The following is a 20943-nucleotide window of genomic DNA, read 5'->3' as shown; positions in this document are numbered from 1 at the left end:
CCCGGACATCTTAAGAACCAAAAAATGGTCTCTTACAAGAATTCATTAAATAAACACCAAGGAGGATGAGTCTCACACGTGCAAAGTCCCCAGATACTACTCTGACCCTGTAAAGGACCTTAAAGTACATATAATTATGACTATATTAAAAAGAGACAGAATTGTTGATACTTCCTCCTCAAGTGGCTACTGTGAAAAGCAAATTCCAAACCCACAAAATTACCTGTAATGCCCTGACACATTACTCTCTGTAAGCAGGAACCCTGGGCAGTATTTTCCTGCGCTGACTCCACAGCCTTGGTCTGGAGGCAGGACATGTTCCCCATACCATCTGTAAAGCACAGCAAGCTGGGCTGCTCCGAACAGTGGACAGGGCACATTTCTCTTCTAAATATCAATAAATGGCACCCTACTATTTCAGCTTTCTGCTACCTCCCGTTCTTCAGTGATCCCTCCGCTCTGCAGCATGCCTTTGGCTTCCCCAACATGCTATGGACTTCCCCAGCTGGAACATATGTTTTGAAGGCAGGACTGGAGTTAACGTTTTGGTTTGGCTCTTGCCATTTTAACCCCCGGTGTTAAAACCTGCTGGTTCTTGCTAACGATATTGGAGGGGAGACCATGTTCTGGGCTAAATGTGGCCTCATGGTTTTGGTTCTGCCTTTAACAATAATTTTCTTATCTCTGTATGTTGCAAAATGGTAACTAGGACCCACAAGACTTTGGTGAGTAAACTTGATTTAATACACTTGACATTCCTCTCAACCTCATCAGTCATTTTCTTTGCTTTATAGGAAACAGGCTTAGAAGAAAATCTATCAAAGAGTTTAGTCAGTGTTGGATTTTAGAAGTCTGAGTATGAAGGGTTAACTCATGAAAGGTTGTTGGCATGGAATTTCCAAACCACAGTGTTATTTCGTTTTTCCTGGGTCTCCTGGGCACAGGGGCTAGTCACTGAGGATAACGTAACTCAAAACCTCCCTTTTGTCAAAGGCAGAGGAAAAATGCAGAAAGTGGGACACTTTGTAGAAGCCTTCCATATGGTGTTGGCCAAGAATGAAGTTTTTGGCTAAACAGAAACAACTCCCTTAATTTCCAGGGCACCATCAATACATGATAAGGATGTCAGCAGCTGGACAGAAAAGTCCTCTATGATAATGTTCGCACTACACAAAGTCAAAGGCTGCAAGGAGAATTAAGATGTGGCATGGGGTCCACCACCATCCATCCTATCCTCTCATAAGTTGTGGAGCCTCGGTCAAATCACTTGACCAGATCAGTTCCTGGAGAGCTATTCTCATTTTGACAGCATCAGATTATCAGCAAATGGTTTAGTCTCTGAACTAATTATCCTCCTTTATGAAGTTATAAATGCTATTAGAAAAGGAGCTAAATTAAGAGCTGGAGAACGTAGAATTAGTCTTTGCTGAAGTCCATGCCAAAGGTCTGAATGTGGTTTGTAACTTGCAGGTCATGTCCACAAACATACTGTTTAGAGACATACCGGAATTAAAGAGACAGAGAATTTGTTTCGCAGGCCCTGGGGTAGGGGAAATTGCAGTATCCATGGTTTGCCAATTCCCAAGATAAAAGCAGCTGTCAGCCTGGTATAGAGCTGTCAACCCAAGCTTTGCTTTACAGGCTGTGACCTATTCCCTGTTGTCCCATGTCTGATGCTGGAATGACTTCAGAAGCACACTTGAAGACCTGAATTACAAATGCAATTAGTAAGTAAAAGGGAATCAGACCATAAAGATACAGAATAATGAATTTCTGTTGAGATGTTTTTACAGTGTCTCTTTAAAACATTACAAGTATAAGCATTTAAGTATTTCTCCCTATCCATACACTAAAAAAATTCAGCAACATTGGTAAAGGGCAAGGCTTTACCACTTGAGGACAACTGAAGGGCCAGCATTAGAGTGCTGTATTGCTTCTGTCCAGCTTAGAGCATGTTCTCAAATATTTGATGCCTGCTGCTGACAAGGAGAAATGTGTCAGGACACAAATGTGTCAAATGTCAGGTCATGTGATTTTACGTTTGACCAAGAATGGTACAAAGGAGTTGGAGTTGCACCTTCAAACCATTTAGAAAACACCCTGTACTTTAGAAGATAAAAAAGGAGAGATCCCTCTTTACTCAGGAGTGACTGAAGTCACTGCCAATGTGAGGGACTCACAAAACAGCACTGCAAAGGCAATGGTGGCTTACAGTCATGGTGAGTGGTCGGATTGTGGTGGCATTATCCTAGACAGGGAGGCTTCAAGTCAGCAAGAAATGCCACTTGTAAGACCCTGAAGCCCAGGAATTGTCCAGCAGAGGATCACGATCTTTGAGAAGAGACCAAGCTTTTGTGTGGGGGCAGCCCCAGACCCAATAACCTCCTTGGGCACCACCTAGCACTGTCCACCCGACCTGGGGAAGGGATTCTCATTAACTTCTCCTCTGGAGGGGGGAACAAAACCCTTCCCTGACTTTGAAGACAAGCCTGTGATCATGGCTATTTGCACGTTTTCTAGATGTACATATTCAAAGGGATTTATCCCAACACAGCCCCTGAATCCCAAAGACTAAGACAAGCTTATCTCAAACCTTTCAACCTATTTCCATTATTTCATTGTTTGGAGGTATTTATAAAGGTGGGTACAGAGTCACATCAGTGAAAGCTTAAGTGAAATCATTTAATGCTCTTCCTGCAAATGGGAAAAGGTTTTGAACCCTGGCTTATTCCCTTTGCTGAGGAATTGTTTGGGTAAGTAAGGATTGTCCAGGATAACCAAACTAGCTAAGTGCGTGCTTACTTAAGTGCTTTGCTCAGTCAGAGACTTAATGGACTCAGCAGCCCTAACGCTATTTAACCCTTTAGTATATTAAAGTTAAGGTTGTGAGCTGTACCCACCAGGAACGAGATAGTGGTAGTGAACAATCAGGTGTCACCGCTTGCTGGGCCAAGGCCCCAGGAAATGGGCTACAGCAGTCCAGATGAGCAACTTCTAATTGGGTTTGTGTGACAGTTCAAAAGATCATTAATTATTTCAGCAGTGGTCACCAAAGGGCATGCTCTGAGCTCGAAACCAGTGCTACCCACTTGGTTAGACAGCTGGGAGCTGCCCACTATAAATACAGTGCAATGCCACCCACACAAGGTCTTTCCAAAAGATTTTTGTATGAGGGGCCCCAAGAGTTGTATGTCTGATGCTGGGAGGGGTCATGAGCCAGTCCCATTGCAAACCCCTCCCGAAAGCAGAAGCTTCAGCTCTTTTTGACATTCTCAGGGAGTATTTATGTTCTTCTTTCCCCTGGAAAACAGGGTTAAAACCCTGTTTGTAAATCAGATATCTTTTTGATACATCCCTTGTCCAGCTACTGTGCCTGTATTAAGCTAAAACACCCTCATGCATCCAGGCAGAAAAATACAGCAGTAGTAAAGAATATACTTACATAAATACAATCAAAATGAACAGGGAAGTCCACTGTCTTACTGTTGTTACTACATGTACATAGAAAATAGGAAAGACTAGAGGTCACCAAGATCATTTCTTGAGGGAGGTGAGACAAACTGACTCCTGCATATCTTAATTCAGCTTATTGTCTCAAAACAAGTCCTGAGAACAAACTCTCAGAGGAGATCAGAAAGGCAAAATGATAATTATGTTAGATTTAAGTGTTCAGAATTAGACACATTTTTATAAATAAAAGTTCTTTCTCTATATGTGTATAAATGAGTATGTATTTGGCTGGGCAGCATGATAAACAGGTCTTGGTGCCATGTAAGCACTGTCTAGCAACAGCTGAAACACTGGCATATTATTGACGCTGTTTTGGTCACAAATCCAGTGCATAACACCATACAAGTTTTTATGAATAAAATGAGCTCCAGCCCAGCCAAAGCCAGTACAATCTCTACCCCTTATTCCATACCATTTACATAATGCTTAGGTCACACACTATCCAATACATCCTTATTAACCACCACCCACCTTCCCACCTTTGATATAAACACAGATATCATTCCCTTAGCCTACGTGCCTGCAACATGGCCATAAAATACCCATTGAGTCCATCAATGGGGTCTATCTGTTATGGTGGTCACTCAGGACAGGGGAGGCAGTGTGTGGTGTGGAGTTACTGGGCACCAAAGCCAGCTCAGGCTGGGTCACTGCTGCACTTCCATGGCTTCTTGTGAGACTTGCCCTCTGTTGTTTCAAGCATTTCCTGCTACACTACTTCCTGTAACAAGCAACTCAGATCACACATTACAATAATTTAATGGTATATCCATCCACTACAGTCCCTTTGGGCCAGGTTATAGGATTTTACTTTGCAAATAAGTCCTATCCTTGCCTAGCCTGGCTGGTGGTGAGACATTCCTGATATACTACTTCCTATAACATGCAATTCAACCATGGGTTACTGCAGTTTATAGGGATAGACATGAAAATCTTCACACCTTATCCCTTTGGACCTGGCCATAGGCTTGAACATTGAACTCCTCCCTTTGCCCTGGTTTGGCATGGTATTATCTACAGGATGCAGTCCCTTTTTGGTGTACCTGCTGGGATGTAGGCCTGCCTGTGGTGTACCTCCTCTGGTGTGGTCTTATCCATGAGGCACAGTCCCTTCAGAATTGTACCTGCTCTGTTGTGGCCTGTTCTGGTCACAAATCCAAAACATAGCACCATATGAGCTACTATGAAGAAAATTAACTCCATTCCAGGCAAAACCAGTAGACTCCTTCTCTGATTAAATGACTGGCTTGATAAACAAGGGAAGAGCAGTGGATATTTATAGTCTGCCTTCACTTCAATAAGGCTTTCAATACTGTCTCCCACAGAATCCTCATCAACATGTTGTTGCAGCATGGGCTGAATGAGCAGACAGTGAAGTGAATGGAAATGTGAGCCAGGCTCTTCTCAGTGGTGCCCAGTGCCAGGAAAAGAGGCAGTGGGGACAGACTGAAACACAGGAGGTTCCCTCTGAACATCAGGAAACACTTCTTTACTTGTGAGGGTGACTAAGCATTGGCACAGGTTGTCCAGAGATGTTGTGGCATCTTAGAGATACTCAAAAGCCGTCTGGACATGGTCCTGGGCAGCACAGGTGGCCCTGCTTGAGCAGCGAGAGTTCATGAGGTGGTCTCCAGCAGTCCCTGCCCACCTCAACTGTTCTGTGACCCCAGTCCATCTTGCAAAGGACAGAACTGAAACATATTCACCAGGCTACATGAATATGCTGTTCCCATCCTATCATTCCACAATTTCCCAGTTATTAAGTACTTGACTTTACAAACGATGAGCACAACATTTGAGAGTATCTCACCTTGGAGAAGTGTTAAGACATTTCTATTTCTTCAAGTAGAAATCTCATGTTGGATTTGCTCTTTCCCATGTGGACCTATAATAGCATAAAACCAATTTTCAAAGGCCTACCATCATACTTCCAGAATACAAAATATTGCTGGAAAGGAACCACATTCTTCTAGGATGTGGGATATTGTTTATTGCTTATACTGAAAAAGGTAATAAAAAATATTCAGGTCAAACTGAACATGCAGAACCAACATTCTTACATCTTCTCTCTGCTGCCATGTATTAGCTGAATGAGAGAAGAGCAGTGCCTTTCGTGTAGTTTGACTTTAGTATGTATTGGGTGTCTAGGTCCAGGAGTTGGCAATTTCTGTATGATGCCGAAGTGTGCAAAGGCTAGGACAAGCTGGGAAGCAGCTCTGCTGACAAGAACCTTAGGATGCTGCTGGACAAGAAGTGGAGTCTGCTTTGAGCTTACATTTGCACCTAAAATTTTCTATGAGCCTACGGGCGTATGCAGTTTTAGGGTGCATTCTACAATCCATATTCTGAGACCATAAAAAAGTTGTAGATGACATATGCTATATATAATACAATAAAGACATTAATAACATCAAGAAATGGGCCTCACTATATGACGTTGAGCTGCTACTTGAAAAAAAGCACCTTTATGACTCTTTCATGGCATAACGTGCTTAATCAGATTGACTTGGTCTTGGAAAGCCAAGTTTACAACCATATACAGTGTGACAGTGCATATTCAATAGCTTGGTCCTAATTTACCTTTTTTCCCCTACAGAGTCTTCTTCCAGAGCACAGCTCTCCGCAGCTCCTTATCTCAGCAGCAAACAAGGAACTATAATAGATTTATTCCCTAGGATGTAAGATAAAGAAACAGAAGAAAATAATTGTCTTAAGGTAGAATGCCACAGCAAGGAGGTGTGGACACTGGTGTGGGACTGGAGGAAGAGGCAGCAGAGCACGTGCAGCAGCTGGGGGACCTGGTCTGCAGGGTCAGCAGCAAGTCCTACAGCGAGTCCCTGGGTTGGGTCCGTGTTGGAGTAGGGAAGAGATCTCCAGACACACACGTGACCAGGCAGAGAAATGACAAGTGCTTCCGCTACCATGCCAGCTCTCTTCAGTATGTTTAGTGGCACAGATCTGTCCGCCAGGCTGTAAATATTTGGGGTAAGGCATCTGTGGTCTCTCCATCTGTATAATACCCGGCAGTGTTCAGTGATGGAGCTGCTGCCCAAAGCTGTGCAGTTGTTAAACAAACCTGCTACAGCTGTATTTGCAAAGCGAAAATTTACTGATGGCACTGCTAGAATGAAATAGGGTGAGACGGGTGGACCTTAACAGAGAGAGCATTTGGAGTCTGCACTTTATTTGATCTTTCTCTTGATTTTCTTTTAGCACCACGTCTTTCTAGGAGCTATTTTTTTTTTTCCCTATTGTACTTAAGGCTCTGGTCTATCACTCTGACCAGGTGTCAAGCAGGTGCTGCTCAAATTCACAGCAGGTTTGCAGTCCTGGCACACTACAGCTCAATCTTAGCATAGTGTGTATAGCCTATATAAATACATAGAGTTCAGAGACAAGGAAATTCAGGAAAAAGGTGGGGACTAGCACCTGCATCTGTATTGATTAGCCCAAGGCATTGTGTATTATCAGTCAAGCAAGTGTCTGAAAGGTGCTAAGCAAGCTGAGATCACTTGACAGCTTCTCTAGCCTCATCTGCTCTTTTCAAGATGATATGAAAGCCATCAGATAGAAGAAAAGTCTATGTCAGAGAAGACAGGCATGTGTTCATGTCAGCTCTGTCTACCCTTTGTTCTCAGCGGGTCGGTGGCCTCACGTGTGTGCAGGCACCATGAACTGATGGTCACCTCGTCAGCCTGTGATGCAAACACACGGTTGCAGAGGCAGTGATGTGAAGCTCTTGTTTGGCTTACATTTTATTAAAAGATATTAAAAAAAAAAATCAGCAAGCATCAAGTGAATGTGACAGCCAATGGAATGTGACTACTTATCATCAGTGATTTGTCTTAGTAGAGGTCCTTGTGACTCAACAGCATCTGCTGATAAATATTGCCCAGGGTGTTATGTGGGGAATGAAGGAGGGCACTGGTGTCCCACCATGGCTGCCACAGCCTGGGCTGTGCCTGCTCATGTGCCACAGCCAGACCCCCCAGGAAAAGCTAGGTGCACTGTAGGGGCCCAAGTAGTGGAAACGGAAGGGATTTTATAGATTAACTCCACAAAGGACACAACTGCACGGCTTTCATGCAATGCAGGCAGACAGAGGCACAGCAAATTGAGTTTCCAAGGGTACAAGAAGAGTCACTAAACACAGGGTGCTGGGAGCGTGGGATGTGTGAGAAGCGCAGGTGGCTCTGGCCATGGGCCAGGTGAGCACATGGGACTTTGCAGGGTGCAGCTGAGTTTGCTCTGATTATTTCATCAGGGAGTGGAGGCTGTGGCACCTGATGCGTTCATCCCATGAGAGGGTGGGATGGCCTTGAACCCAGGAGAGAATAAAAGGGTGATTATCAGCACTCTGGGGGCTTTTTTGTGTCAGTTTGTTTTGAGGGATTGGCAGGGAGGAGGGCTTTATGGCAGGGGATAATTGGGGCAGGGGACAACAAGCTGGCCGTTGGCAATGTGGGATGGCTGTGGAGGTGTCCCTTGGTAAGAAGCTGCCAGGATCAGGGCTTCTGCTTTAGGCTTGATACTAAGATGTCTCTGATGTCCAGCAAGCCATGGAAAGCCTGGAGCAGGTAGGAGTAGCACAACCACAATGAACAGGGGTGGCAGATCAGACTGCCTCCAGTGCCTGAGGAGGACAGGAATTAAGGTATTAAGGGAAGGGGTGAAGGTACACCTAACAGGTGTAGTGGAGCTCCTGAACCTGGTAGGAGGAGGATGAATTTAGTCGTGAAACATTTTTTTTTTTTAATTAAAAAAAGCCTACTCACCTAATGTTGAGCTCTGAAAACATCCAAGAGCTAACCAGCACTGACAGCTTTATGAAACCACAGCTCAGTTTACACTGCAAGACAATTACCAAACTTCTAGGACTTGCTGCCACGGGAGGTGAAGAGATACAGCATCAAGAGGTTCAAAAATGGGCCAGACAACTTTGTGATCAATGAATGCATCTCCCCAGATACTGTGGATGGACCTTATATGTGGCCAGGCTTGTGCATGTGCCATAAGGAGGACCTCCAATGTCCACTGCACTCTGATGGGCTGCTGATGTGAGCGGGGCATTTTTGTATGTTTCAAAGGGGACTCCTAAAGATGCTTTTAGCTTTAATGAGAAAAATGTCAAAGCAGATTGTATGTGAGCCCAGTTAGTCCTGTACCTTTTCAGGTCAAAGCAAAGCCCTGTCTGGACTCATAGTAGTAATCTCTGACAGCAGTTGACAGCAGACACTGTTCTACTTGGTTCTGGCAAACTCCTTTCAGTAAGTTTATGCATAGTAAGTGTGATACCTGAGCTCTGATTTGGGAATCCTGCTGTTCTTGTGATGAATCGCTGGGAGTGTGTCGTCTTAGATTTAGAGCTACATATTGTAATGGGAGCCTGTGAATGCACAAGGCAAGTTCTTGTCGATGGAGCTGAACATGGATCATCTACATAGTGAACTGTAAGTTGTTGCATAAACTTGTGCTTCTAGCTGCTTTCTGTAGATGTCAATTAAACCCTAGAAATCTAATTGTGCATTAAAAGAGCTGTATTGCTGTACCAATAATTAATTCCAAATGCATTAGCAGGCTTAGAGAAGGGTGTCTGTAGAAGCAAGTAGAAATCCAACAGCAGTACTGTCTTGAAATTTTCTCTAAAAATGAGAAAGAGTTGTCATGGCCACTTGTTCCGTGGGCTGTAATATTTGCAACGACCATAAATCGACTAATTGTTGTCTTTCTGATCTGAGAAAAGGTAAACTAGGTAATGCTCCTAAGCAAATACGGGTAGCTACCTTTAGTGTTGGAAATAACAATACAGACTTCCTTCTTAAATCCTCTGGTTCCTTTTTTCCTTTTTGTAATGTGTATAACAACATGACAGTCATAAAGTGGCATGGCACTTAAAGAACCATTTAAATCCCTTGTCTACTTCTTGGTTATATTAAATAAGATAAATTAATGGCAGCTTCACTACTTGTAATTCCTGTAACTGCTCTGAATTAGCTCATGAACTATAATTATCAATTCTCAGGACAGCCTTGAGGAACACGGAAATACAGTGTGTAGCATATGAAATATTTGAACATGCCTCGACAGTTTCTTGCAGATATTGTAGAACTTATATGTTTCTTTAATGTTAATTTGCATACACATAACAAACATAGTATTTTCTTTATTTGAAATAAAAAAGTTCCTTGGGCTTCAACTGAGCTATGTTTTCAGCTCACTTCTTGTGTAAGTCCATGGTATATTCGGTGGAGCTTGTAATACATAGGGGGACATCAGGAAAACTTTCATGTTTTCTTGACATTTCACCACAAATGTGTTAAAGCAAGTACAAAAGCTGTCCCTTCCCTCCCTGCTGATGCCCTCACATTAGATATGATGGCGTGGAGTAGCATATGGGGTAGCAGGCTGCCAAATGCCCATACCTGATATTCTGTAGGACTGCCGAAACACTGTAACTCATTATGTGCTGGTACGTTGCACTGACCCTGTGGAGTTGCAATGAATCCATCGTTCTTTCATTACTTTTGGGTCCAACGGAGAATAAGGCTTCTTGAGCTAGAGAAATGACACCTTTAATTTAGGTGACATCTAGGGACGTATTGAGGCTATCTAGTGATAATCTCTCTAAACTGTCAAAAACATTTAATTGCTTAAAGTACCTTACATTATTGAAATCAAACTACAGATTGTAGAGCAGAAGTAACAAGGAAAGGCAGGTGATCTCTGATGAGCACTAGTACAGAAAGTCCTTATACTTACCCTCTGCTTTCCCATATTGCTAGATTTTGTGCTTCTTGTAAAACACTTTTTTTTTTTAACAAGAACAGACTAAACCGAAGGAAAGGTTTTTTTGTTTGTTTTTTTCAGGATTTTCACAGCAAGGGTGGACTGCTGGACAAGACACCCATCACTTATTTACATGATCCAAACCCTTTAAAAGCACAAAGTTGCATACAACAGCAGTATCAATTTCTTATTGTACATGGTGTTTAAACACGTACAGCACCAGATGCAGCCTACGGCTTGGAGTATGTTCTAACTTGCAAAAAACAAGTGATGAATAATGTGGAAAACATGCTAATATCAGAGTCAAACTATCATGAAATGCTCTGTATGGGTGTATATATATAAATAGAGAAGCAAGTTACTCCCTTTGAGTATAAAGTTTCTCAAACTTTATGGCTTTAGTATTCTATGCTTACAAACATACTAAATAAAAAAAATCAAACACTTGACACAAGAAGAATCTTTTACTTAAATGATTAACAGCGTATAATGTTGCCTAATCAACCAAATCACACTTCAAATACAAGAGAACTGATTTCTCCTTCCATCTACATCAGGAGCAAAATTTCTTCCAGCTTCGATGGAAGTGATACTTGTTCCTCAATCTTTAAATCACATCCAGGCAGTGAAGCTATTTCTTGCATGCTTTCTAGCATCGATGGCAATGCAATCAACTTGAGAGCAGCCACTTACTAGTTCTTTCAGTGCAGCATATAATGACAGTCAACAGGTCCTCCAAAAAGGGACGAACAGAGCTGCCAGAAAAAAGAAAAAAAGGATTTGAAAAGAATCGTTCTATCACTTGGTGGAAAAAAAAAATCATGCTTCCTAGATTTGTTAACCTGCAAGACATTTCATACTGGGTCAAATGTATTGGGTCTGTATGAAAGAAACATGCTGTTTGTGTTTCTCAGCCCTACCTACTCCCATCCAGAGGCTGTCCTGCAAGGAGCAGGAGGGAAGGTCAGCTCGAGCAGTCTGGACCACGTATGCAGGCACTTGGCACCTCTGGTGGCAGCCTTGGCAATGGTCTCTACCTACTACTGTACAAGATTCCTGAAATACTGATATAGGGCAAAAATCGTAGTACAGATCCTCTGGAGAAAAACAAAACAAAACAAAACCTTAGCTACAAGTTACTGGTTGTAATGGTTTTTCATTTATTTATTCATTTGGGGGGGTGTCTCTCTATATAGAAAAGCGTCTTTGGGAAGGAAAAATACTATTCCAGAACCCCAGTGCTATTAGGGTGAGAGATAAAATGTTGGGGAAAACAAGGGAGAATTTGCTACAAGTGCCACTTGAGATTTTGTGTATGGCAGTGGATGTTAGTGAAAGAGGTCAGAACCGTGAAATAGCATGATCTTCCTAGGAGTGCTACTGCTTTATTTCTTGTAGCCTGCAGTGCAGACATAGCAAGCAATTTGAAAGACTGACTGGCAGTGAGAATTGTAGGGATGAGGGCAAAAGGAGACAAGGAATATTTAATGTTCCAACCCTCCTGCCCACCTCCAAGTTAATTCAGTGTGGGCTTTTCTTGATCAAAGTTCCCACCCCACAATATATTGTAATTTATGTGTTTGAGGCATACAATAATGCTGAGCTAATGTGGTTTTGTACTTAAGTAAACATGTTTTCAGAGTTACTAATGCATGACAGAAAGTGCTGGGTCGAAGTCTCTCCTGAATTAGGAGAAGAAAGAAAAACAGATATATAAAAGGAGCAGCATGCCTGACTGAGTAATGCTGCATCAGAAAGTCTGCAAGTCAGTATCCTACTCTTTGATAAGGAACTATTTTTAATAACTCTTGGGCTGAGAACGAAACATTCCATTTCACCTGGGATCTTCTGCAGAGCATGCAACTACTGCTTTTGAATTTTTTAGTCTGTTTCTTAGAATGTTGAAAGACATATTCTATCTCAGGTCTTAGGACTGTAAGACACAAATATCCCCAAAGGGTTTCAAATTAAAAAAAATAATCAAAAAGTTTACCCTAGTTGGCAATGAAAGAATAAGCAGACGTGCTGTCATGGGTAGGATGTAGATTAAATAATACTTTTATATCTAGTGGAGTCTCAGCATTTTTTTATCTGACTACCATGCAACTGAGTTATACATCATTAAACTAAAAAGACATGTTACTTCTCATTTTAAAAGGTCCTTTCATAAGATTTCTTTGGAGATCTACTTGGGTAGGGGAATACATCTGCATACATGGGAGCACAGACACAAGGTCCAAGTCCTTATCACTGCTGGTGCTTTCTTACCATTCTCTTAAAATGAGATAGTGAAATAAAATACAGATATTGTTTGATGTATATTTAATGTATGTTCTAAAGGATCTCATCTGATAAACTATCATGAGAAACGGACCTTCCATAGCATTTCCTAATACAGCACATGGTTTTGATCTATAAAGTAAACCACAATAAGAAAACCACGTGTTAACAGCGTGGGAACACCAAGAAGAGAGACCTTTCTTAGTGTGTTTTGAACACGATGAGATTTCTAGATAGTCTTGCACCACTGACGTCTCTTTCATCAGTGAGATAGATACCAGAGCTTGGTCAGAGTAACAAAGACAAGTTGAACCAGGAAAATTAGAAAATGGAGCAAAGGGGAGGGTAGGAAACTTTGATATAAGCTTGTAAGTTCTATCAATATTTCATGGGTTTGTGTGAGAGGATACTATAATGATGGAGCAGTCTGAAACCAAAAGGCATGTGTATCCCACAAGTTGCAGAGTAGAAGCCCAAGTGGCAGAAGATCCTCTTTCCCAGAGTTACAAAAAACACTGAATTACAAGGATCCAGATATCCAGAACCAGACAGAAATCTTCACTACAGACAGTGCCCCAAACAAAGCACAGCTCTCTTGGTTTTGATTAATGCTGTGGTCTGTGCCAGACTCACTCCTGCAAGCATCTTCACTGGTGCAAACAGAACTACCCAAGTGAGAAAGTTTCCCTGTGGAAAGGGGGAACTGCTGGTAAGGAAGATAAATACCTGGGAGGACAGGACAAACACTGTGACTGTCTGGGTAGCACAGAGAAAAAGGGGAACTGTAATCTGCTGTCTCATAGCACAAGAGCCAGGCAGCGTAATGCAAAACATGAAGATGGGAGGTTCAAAACAAGCCAAGGAGATGCTCTGTCAGACTGTGGCCCTGTGAAATCTCTGCTGAAGGACAATATGGTTGCTTGAGTTCTGCATGCATTCAAAGGCATTAGATGATATTTTTTTACAAGCTTAAGAAATCATTCAACTTCCAAATTGCTGGGGAAAATGGAAGAGTATTTTGAAGAAGTATCACTGTATGCTCGATCTGATTTTTACATTATTCCCTAGGCTCTCACTGACAAACGCAGGATAAATGGACCTGATAAACCTTCAAAATTACCTGGTAGGCCAGTTTTCATCTTATTTTCTCCTAAATGTAATTGTGAAAACAAGTAACAGCTCACAATTTGCAGATAGAGAAGAAATGGGTGTAAAGAAAGTGTGGTGATTGGCCAAGAGAGTGTTAACTCAAGCTTCCTCCTTAACTGTATTCCTGATGCCAGCTGACAGGTAAAAATCTTGTGATGCTAGTCACTGAAAGGGTACTTCCTAAACACACGTACACTAAACACAGTCAAATCACGCAGGCAAATGGACCACAAGATTTTCCACGGCTTCAAGAGAATGAACTCAAGTAGTTTCACTACAAGAGATAGGAGTATTTCAATTCAAGCACATGCTTATATTTATTAAGGTACTTAAAATTGGGTGTGTGCTCAAGAGCTGTTACTTGAATGAGAAGTGGGCTTAAAGCATTTTCCCGAGCTGAGACTTTGCTACACTGATAGTTGGCAATACAACTGGTGAAAAGAGGAGTAAAACCTAAAATAGATGCGCGCACACAAAAAAATGCAAAAAGAGTGTTTCTTTTTATGTCTGTCTGCTAAGCTTAGTGGGCTTTCTTGGCTAAGTCTGAGCTAAATATTACTGAAAATAGCATAGTACTGTAGTTATTTCAAAGCACTGTCTGTATTTGTTCTGTGCACTGGGTGGGCAGGAAGCTTCATTTCATAAATCACTTTCAACGAGACAGTAGGCTATAAAAAGGGAGGGTTTTTTTCCCTTTAGTGTTTTTAGTTCTGACAGTTCTGAAGTGGTACAGCCTACATACTGGGAAAAGTTCAAAAAATGTTTCTCACTGCCCTGCAGACCTTCTCTTGCACATAAGAGACCCAGGGAGTCACCAGCAGGCACCCCTGTGCTAGTTGGTCCCCCAGGTCATGCTGTGTAGATCAGTGTAAGACATTTGTCAGCAAAACTGCTAAAGCAATGTCTCTTTCCCAGCCCCATGCAAAGCCCTACACAAGAAGTTTCACTGTGCACTGTCAGCATAGGGAACCCATCTGGTCAAATAATTGTCCAGAAAAAGAAAATAGGTTAGTTTTCAGGGTAGTCATGCAGGGATGAGCAGTAGGATGAAGAGTGTGAGAAGAGGGGAGGCGTAAGCAGGCAGAAGAGCCTGCTTGATCCAGCAATTCTCCTTGAAGGTTATTTGTTAAAACTTTGTTAGATTGAGCTTTACACTCAAAAAGGAGCCAACTGCAGATTAGGTTGCTCCCTGTGGTACATACTGGGAACAACAGGATTGGAGAGACTCGCAGTCATCCGCCTGCAGCAAGGGAAAAATGCTGTCTGGTACCACTCACCGAATCACAACTTCTCCCACTCACATTAAGAAAAATGGAGTTCTGCACACCAGTAACTAAAACGTGTGCCACGATTTTGGTGCTGGCTGGACAAGCGGGCTTCTAAACTACTGCAGAGAAGTAAATGTCACTGAGTGAGTGGTTTCCATCCAGGTTTGCTGTTTCTCCCCAGTGTCAGTATAACTTCGACCAACGGGGTTTAGGAAGCTCAAGAAGTTCACAACTGCTAAATGTCAGCTGAACATTTTGTAAGGACAGCCATAGTGAGTCAGTGCCTCAAACCATCCTTTCCAGCCTCTGCTTCCGACTGTCCCCAGTGCTGAAGGCCTCAAAAAACACAACCAGCAATTCTAGCACCAGCCTTTCCCTGCGCTGCCCTTCCAACTTTTGGCACTCCGCTTTGTTTCCTGACCTAAAGGTTGCAAACAACCGGCTGGCTGCCTCCAGCCAAGCGAGTTTCACTCTCCCTGGTTCTCTGCACACATCTCCCATGTCTGCAACAAGCTCCTCTGCCAGGTCAGCACAATCCACTGCCTCCTGTCCGATGTGGGAGCCACTGCAGCCTCACTCCTCTGCATTTCGTAGGCTTAGAAACACATTCCTCAGCTAGAGCTGCTGTCTGCTCTTGCACTTCAGGGATTAAAACTGTTGCAAAGGCTGTACTCCGATCAGGGTTAACTTATTTTCCGTACTCTCCAAGAAGTCTTTATCCTCTCTTTTTAAAAGAAGTGATTTTGGTAGAAAAAGGTGTGCAAAGAGCTCTGGGACAAATAGCAGCAACCATGTAATGCTTTGTTTTAAAGCAGGGTTTAACATCCTTTTCATGCTACAGTCCCAGCCTATGAAAGGGTAAAATATGGTTGCTTAAAATAATTGTAAACACTCCTCCAGCTGAATCCAACCTGATGGAATGAATACATATGCAGAGTGTTAGTTAGGATACTGCCCATATATGAGAAGGAAAACTAATTAAAATTCATATCTGAGGCTATGTCCAAGTTACCTTGTGGATTACATGTAGGATTGCCTTTTAAAAGCACTGCAAGGTTGAAGCCTTTGCTTTAATTCTAAGAAACAATTTTTAGCACAGTTTTAGTGGGAATTTTGGAACTGGTAATTGAGACAATCCACAGTACTGCCCATACAAAAAACGTATGCCTTGTGCATTTGGGAGAGCTCTGAATTTGCAAGCAGCCATTTGCATACACCGTTTTGTGGACATTGAAACTGAAGCATCAGCCAAACATTCAACCTAAATTACTTTCATTTAGGCTGATGTAAGCATGCCTTCTGCTTTTGCCACTTAACACATGTAAGATAACATGCAGAGAGTTCATGGCAGACTACAGCCCTCCGAGTTTAAGTTAGAGCTTTACATTTAGAACAAAGATGCATCGGAGGAATATTTAAAAATTTAAAAATTTACTCCAACCAATATTAGCAACTCTCAAGGCTCATAGGACTTCTCCATATAACTGCAACGCAAGTCCAAAACTTTTCCTTCTGCATGGTAGCACACGCTGACCTGAGCCAGTATTTTAGTGATTCCCCAGTGCGGTTGAGATTTCACCCTGTTGTATTAACTGATACTGCTTTAGAAGAGAACTTCATATGCTGGGAAGGTGCCCTTTACAGGCGGATTAAAACTCCTAATTTTCCATGGTAATTATTAAGATGAATCATGAAACTAAGGCTGCCAGCTATGCTGTGTTAGACTGAAGTCTCCCATGTTCAACATTCTCTAGCTGCATTTAGCTCAGTAAGTTTGTCATTGGATTTCCATGAATTTGCTGAGTGTTGAAGTTTGCTTTTAAATTCTCTTGCAATCATGCAAACCACACAATAAGACTAACCATTGTAATTTGATTTACAGAAAATGAAAATGAGCTATCTGGAAACCAGTTTTAGTAGTGATACATTGGCTAAGTTCAGTGTGGCTCATTTTGTATCGCTTTGATCAGAAATAAAATAAAATCTTTGAAAATTAAAGCCAGAAAAGGCTTGCTCCGAACCAAGACTCTGAAATGTAAAAGTATTGGTTCAAGCTGAGTGATAAATGGCAGAAGTTTTCTGTTTTCCACAATGGTGTGAACAGCTCAAGTGTTGTTGCTATTGTTACATATTTACAGCTGAAATCTGCTATATATATCGCATTTCAAAAAATAGAACACTCTCTCAGACAACAACATTTCAGCTCTCCTCTCTCTTAAACCTGGATCTCAGGCCCCAAAGGAATATATGCAAGACAGCAGATAAATCACACTTTACATAATAAATGTATGCCATAACTTTGATGAGTGGGGTGTAAAGCTATTTTTCACTACTCTCTCCAACATGCTTGAAAAATGGATTTAAATTTTGAATTTCCATGCATCTGTAAAGTCATTTATCATACCACACAAAGCTGTCCCATTTTAAGATCTGGTGTACCATATTCTGTTTGAACTCAGATTGGAGGTGATCAGGTAACTGTTTTCTTATAACCCAAATTACCTGGAAAATGTTGCAGTCTGGAAAATGCACTCTTTATCTTTGGCATGTTCCAAGAGACTTCTTCAGAATTAGTGTGAATTGCACAACTCTACTAAAGACTTTTAAAATAGCACCAGGGAAAGTCATTTGCTGAGCCCATCTGGCAAGGCACATCAATCTGAGATGGTGTTTCTCAAATGTTCTTGAGCAGCAGCTTTTGCTGGCCAAATTACCTGTACTTCAAAAATAAAAAGTAGATCAAAGAGCTGACAGTGAGGGAGCCATAAATCCCCTCCCATCCCTGATTCACCAGCAGCAGTTGTACCTGTAATATATGTATTATTTTTAGCAAGAGAGCCTGTAGGCCAGGGTGCTGTCGTGAGCTGCTGCTGTGCATCCCATGAGGGAGAGAAACGTTTAAGGCTAGGCTGGATGGGGCTTTGAGCAACCTGATCTAGTTGGAACCAGATAATCTTTAACGTCCCTTCCAACCCAAACCATTCTATGATCCTGTTAGGGCTTAGCTCAGACAGCTGGAGACCTAGACTGAGGCTGGAAGTCTATAGGCAGATACAAACTAAGCAAGAGAATAAACTAGGAAACTGGAAACTAGGCCAAAGTTCTGTAAAGAACTAGTGTGGAAGGTGAAGCTGGGGCCTCCCAAGTGAAGGATGCTATAGGATCACAAAGCGAGGTAGCAGGAGAGACCAGCTCTGAATGCTGAAGTGTGTGGCATGGGCAGGTTCCACCCTGGAAACATGATTTAAGTCCCTCAACAGGATGAAACATCGTCCAGCAGGGAAAGGTCAAGAGGATTACAGCTTCTCTCACATATCCTCTGCCCAGGAAAGCCCTAAGGAAGCAGTCTTCCTTTTTATGAGAAACTATGAAACGATGTAATGGAAGCAATTTGAGGGGAGAAATACCTAGGAAGTGGCTTAAAGAAAAACACCACCTCTCCCATGCAGACTGCCAAAGAAGTATGTTTACAAGCTGTGTGCTGATCTCCCCTCCAGCTTAGCTGGGTGGAAGAAGATGACCAGGCCGAACACAGTAAGAGGAGATGCAATGTGTTACAGTCCGTATCGTATGTTTGGGCAAGATTGATTAGATGAGGCAGGCAGGAAGGTGATGTGGCTGGCTGGTGTGTCTTGACCATTTTAAAATCAGTTTTACAGCTACTTTTTCCAATTTCTAGAATTGTTTGAACTATGTATGTGCGTTATAATTTTCCCATTGAAAGTGCTCAGGACCTAAGAGAAAGGGCCTCTTAAATCTACATAACTCATTTTGCAAATGCAGGATTGGTCTATAAATCTGCAAGCTTCAAGTCCATTGTGAATAATTCCTTGTTTTTGAACCTGCTGAGCCAGAATCCCCATTCGTGATACTTAGCCTGACATTTCATACATCTCATGAAGTGTCTTCCTAGGTATGCACGACAAAATCACTCCATTTTAATCTGAACCCAATTTAAGTTACTGAGTAGCTAAATACAATTAATCAAACAATACCTCTCCCTCTAAATGATGTCATTAACCACGCATCCCTGATCGCCTACATCTTTCTTCCTAACAAGAGAGTCCTATTTCAAGACACATATTTACGCATTAACTCACATCTCTGTCAAAAATAAACTTATGCTAACCAAGCTTTTCAAAACTACCTCTAGGACTTGGGGCTTACTTCTAAGTAATTTCTAATGGGATTTTGGAGCCAAATCCTACAGAGAGCTTAAGGAGAAATCTCTATCTTACTTGTTCATTCCTTTTTTTTTTTTTTTCCTATTGAACTGAATGACCAACAAGTTTTTAATGTGTTTCACAGCTTAGCTTGTTCATCTTGTTCATTTTCTGATAAAGTAGAGAATCAGCATTTCTCTTTCTTCTGAGGCATAGCAGTGTCCTAAGTAGGGCTAAGTGCTCGTTAGGATGAGCAGATGATAACCTAGCTGCTTGCTTACATTTTCTCACAACGCAAGACAACACAGTAGCAACCTATCTGTTGTATTTCCTGCTTAAACACATGGATCCATTTTTGAAAGGGTGAAAGGAAATTTTAAAGTTGCTGGTACTCTTGGAAGTTGCTGATTCTGCTCTGGGCTACAACAGCTTATGAAAGGAGGACGACAGAGACCAGACCAGAAAAGAAAGGAAAAGGACAGGGAGGTGATGGAGAGATGGAAGAGCTGTGAGGCAACGCATTCTGTAAACTGTTTCCTCCTGTGACTTGCTGGAAGGTATAATCAGTCATCTGCTGCTCGTTTTTGTGTGTATTGTGTGTGTGATTTTTTTAACTTCCATTGCAATCCCCAAAGACTACCCTCCTGGTTTTACTTTTTTTGGTGGTGATAGTGTATGTTTGTGTAAGGGGTGTCAGGGGACTGAAATTGTGATACCAACTAGCAATTTGGGTGTGTGGGTGAAAATTAACTGTTGTAGTTGGTTATTTTATGGGCCCAAAATATGGCTGTTAAAAACCCCAACATTCACCATATGAGCTTTCTGTATCCAGACCATAAAATGTCTGGGATACATAGACGGGATCCAAGCCGACTTCCTGCCATGAAATTGTGCTTCACTAATGATCACTCCAGCCTGTTTTCTAAACTTGGAGACCTCTTGTTTTCCCCAGAGGATATTACATTGTTTGTCTTTGGGAAAAAAGTGTTTGTGTGCTACAATTATGAAGTTTATAGAACTTAAAAATTCACCCGAAATGGGACTACTACTTTACACACAGTTTAGCTAGGGTAGAAAAAAAAAAACACAAAACCAACCAAACAAAAAAACCCTACACTCAAAAGCTGCAACAAGGCACAAAGGTAATGGATCTTTTTAAAAGCTAGTTCTCTATCAAAAACTATATTTACACTAAATGCTGGCAGTTCTTTTCTAGATAGAGTTCATTTTTCTTCTCCCTCACACTCCCTTTATTCCTCTCTCAAGTGCACCATTTCCTTAGCATCCCCAAACACTGCTTTCCTCATAAAATTTTTAGATAGATGCTACTTTTTATATTAGGATACTATATTTTTGTATTAAATAGGGCAACCTTCTGTTCAGTGAACCTCTATGGAGAGGCTTCTGAAACTGTACCTCCACTGTCTGATGGCTTGCAACACAAAGACCTCAGTTAAGAGTCCTCATGCAATATGTAAAAAGACACTATTAAAAAATAAATAAACTACAAATGCACATTCCTTCCCTCACATCTCAAAGTATAGTGAGAAAGGGCTTTCTATGTTTCATCATCACCCTGGCTAGTTTCTCTGAGCTGCCTCTCGAGAGGATAGTTGTTTTAGGTACATGTGCCTAGGAGATTGTAGGAGATAGAGTGAGAAGAGGGAATCACCAGGGAAATAAACAGGTACCTCTAAGCTGTCATTACCGGTGTTTTAGGCACTGCCTGTCAGTGCTACCTAAAGGCTAAACAATCTTTTAATCATTTTGATTAATCAGGATATTTT

General features: G+C 41.8%; 1 protein-coding gene and 1 long non-coding RNA gene across 10 annotated transcripts in view; one reads left to right on the top strand and one right to left on the bottom strand.

Annotated features, from left to right (window-relative positions):
- LOC308197068 (uncharacterized protein) overlaps window positions 1–20943 on the bottom strand; it is a 47260-nt gene that overhangs the window by 2940 nt on the left and 23377 nt on the right. For 8 of the 9 annotated variants that reach the window (XR_013952552.1, XR_013952554.1, XR_013952555.1 and 5 more), the window contains one exon: window positions 10082–11051. The gene's annotated coding sequence lies outside the window, so the exon portion shown is untranslated. The other variant, XR_013952553.1, reaches the window with a different exon arrangement.
- Window positions 7211–20943, top strand: part of LOC308197069 — a 32329-nt gene continuing 18596 nt past the window's right edge. Inside the window, exons 1-2 of the long non-coding RNA XR_013952560.1 lie at window positions 7211–8960; window positions 13645–13699. This is a non-coding gene — a long non-coding RNA (uncharacterized lncRNA). The remainder of the gene's footprint in view (window positions 8961–13644; window positions 13700–20943) is intronic.

Source organism: Anser brachyrhynchus (genome assembly GCF_964034855.1).
Source record: "Anser brachyrhynchus genome assembly, chromosome: 6".
NCBI lineage: Eukaryota > Metazoa > Chordata > Aves > Anseriformes > Anatidae > Anser > Anser brachyrhynchus.
This window is presented reverse-complemented; position numbering and strand designations above follow the sequence as displayed.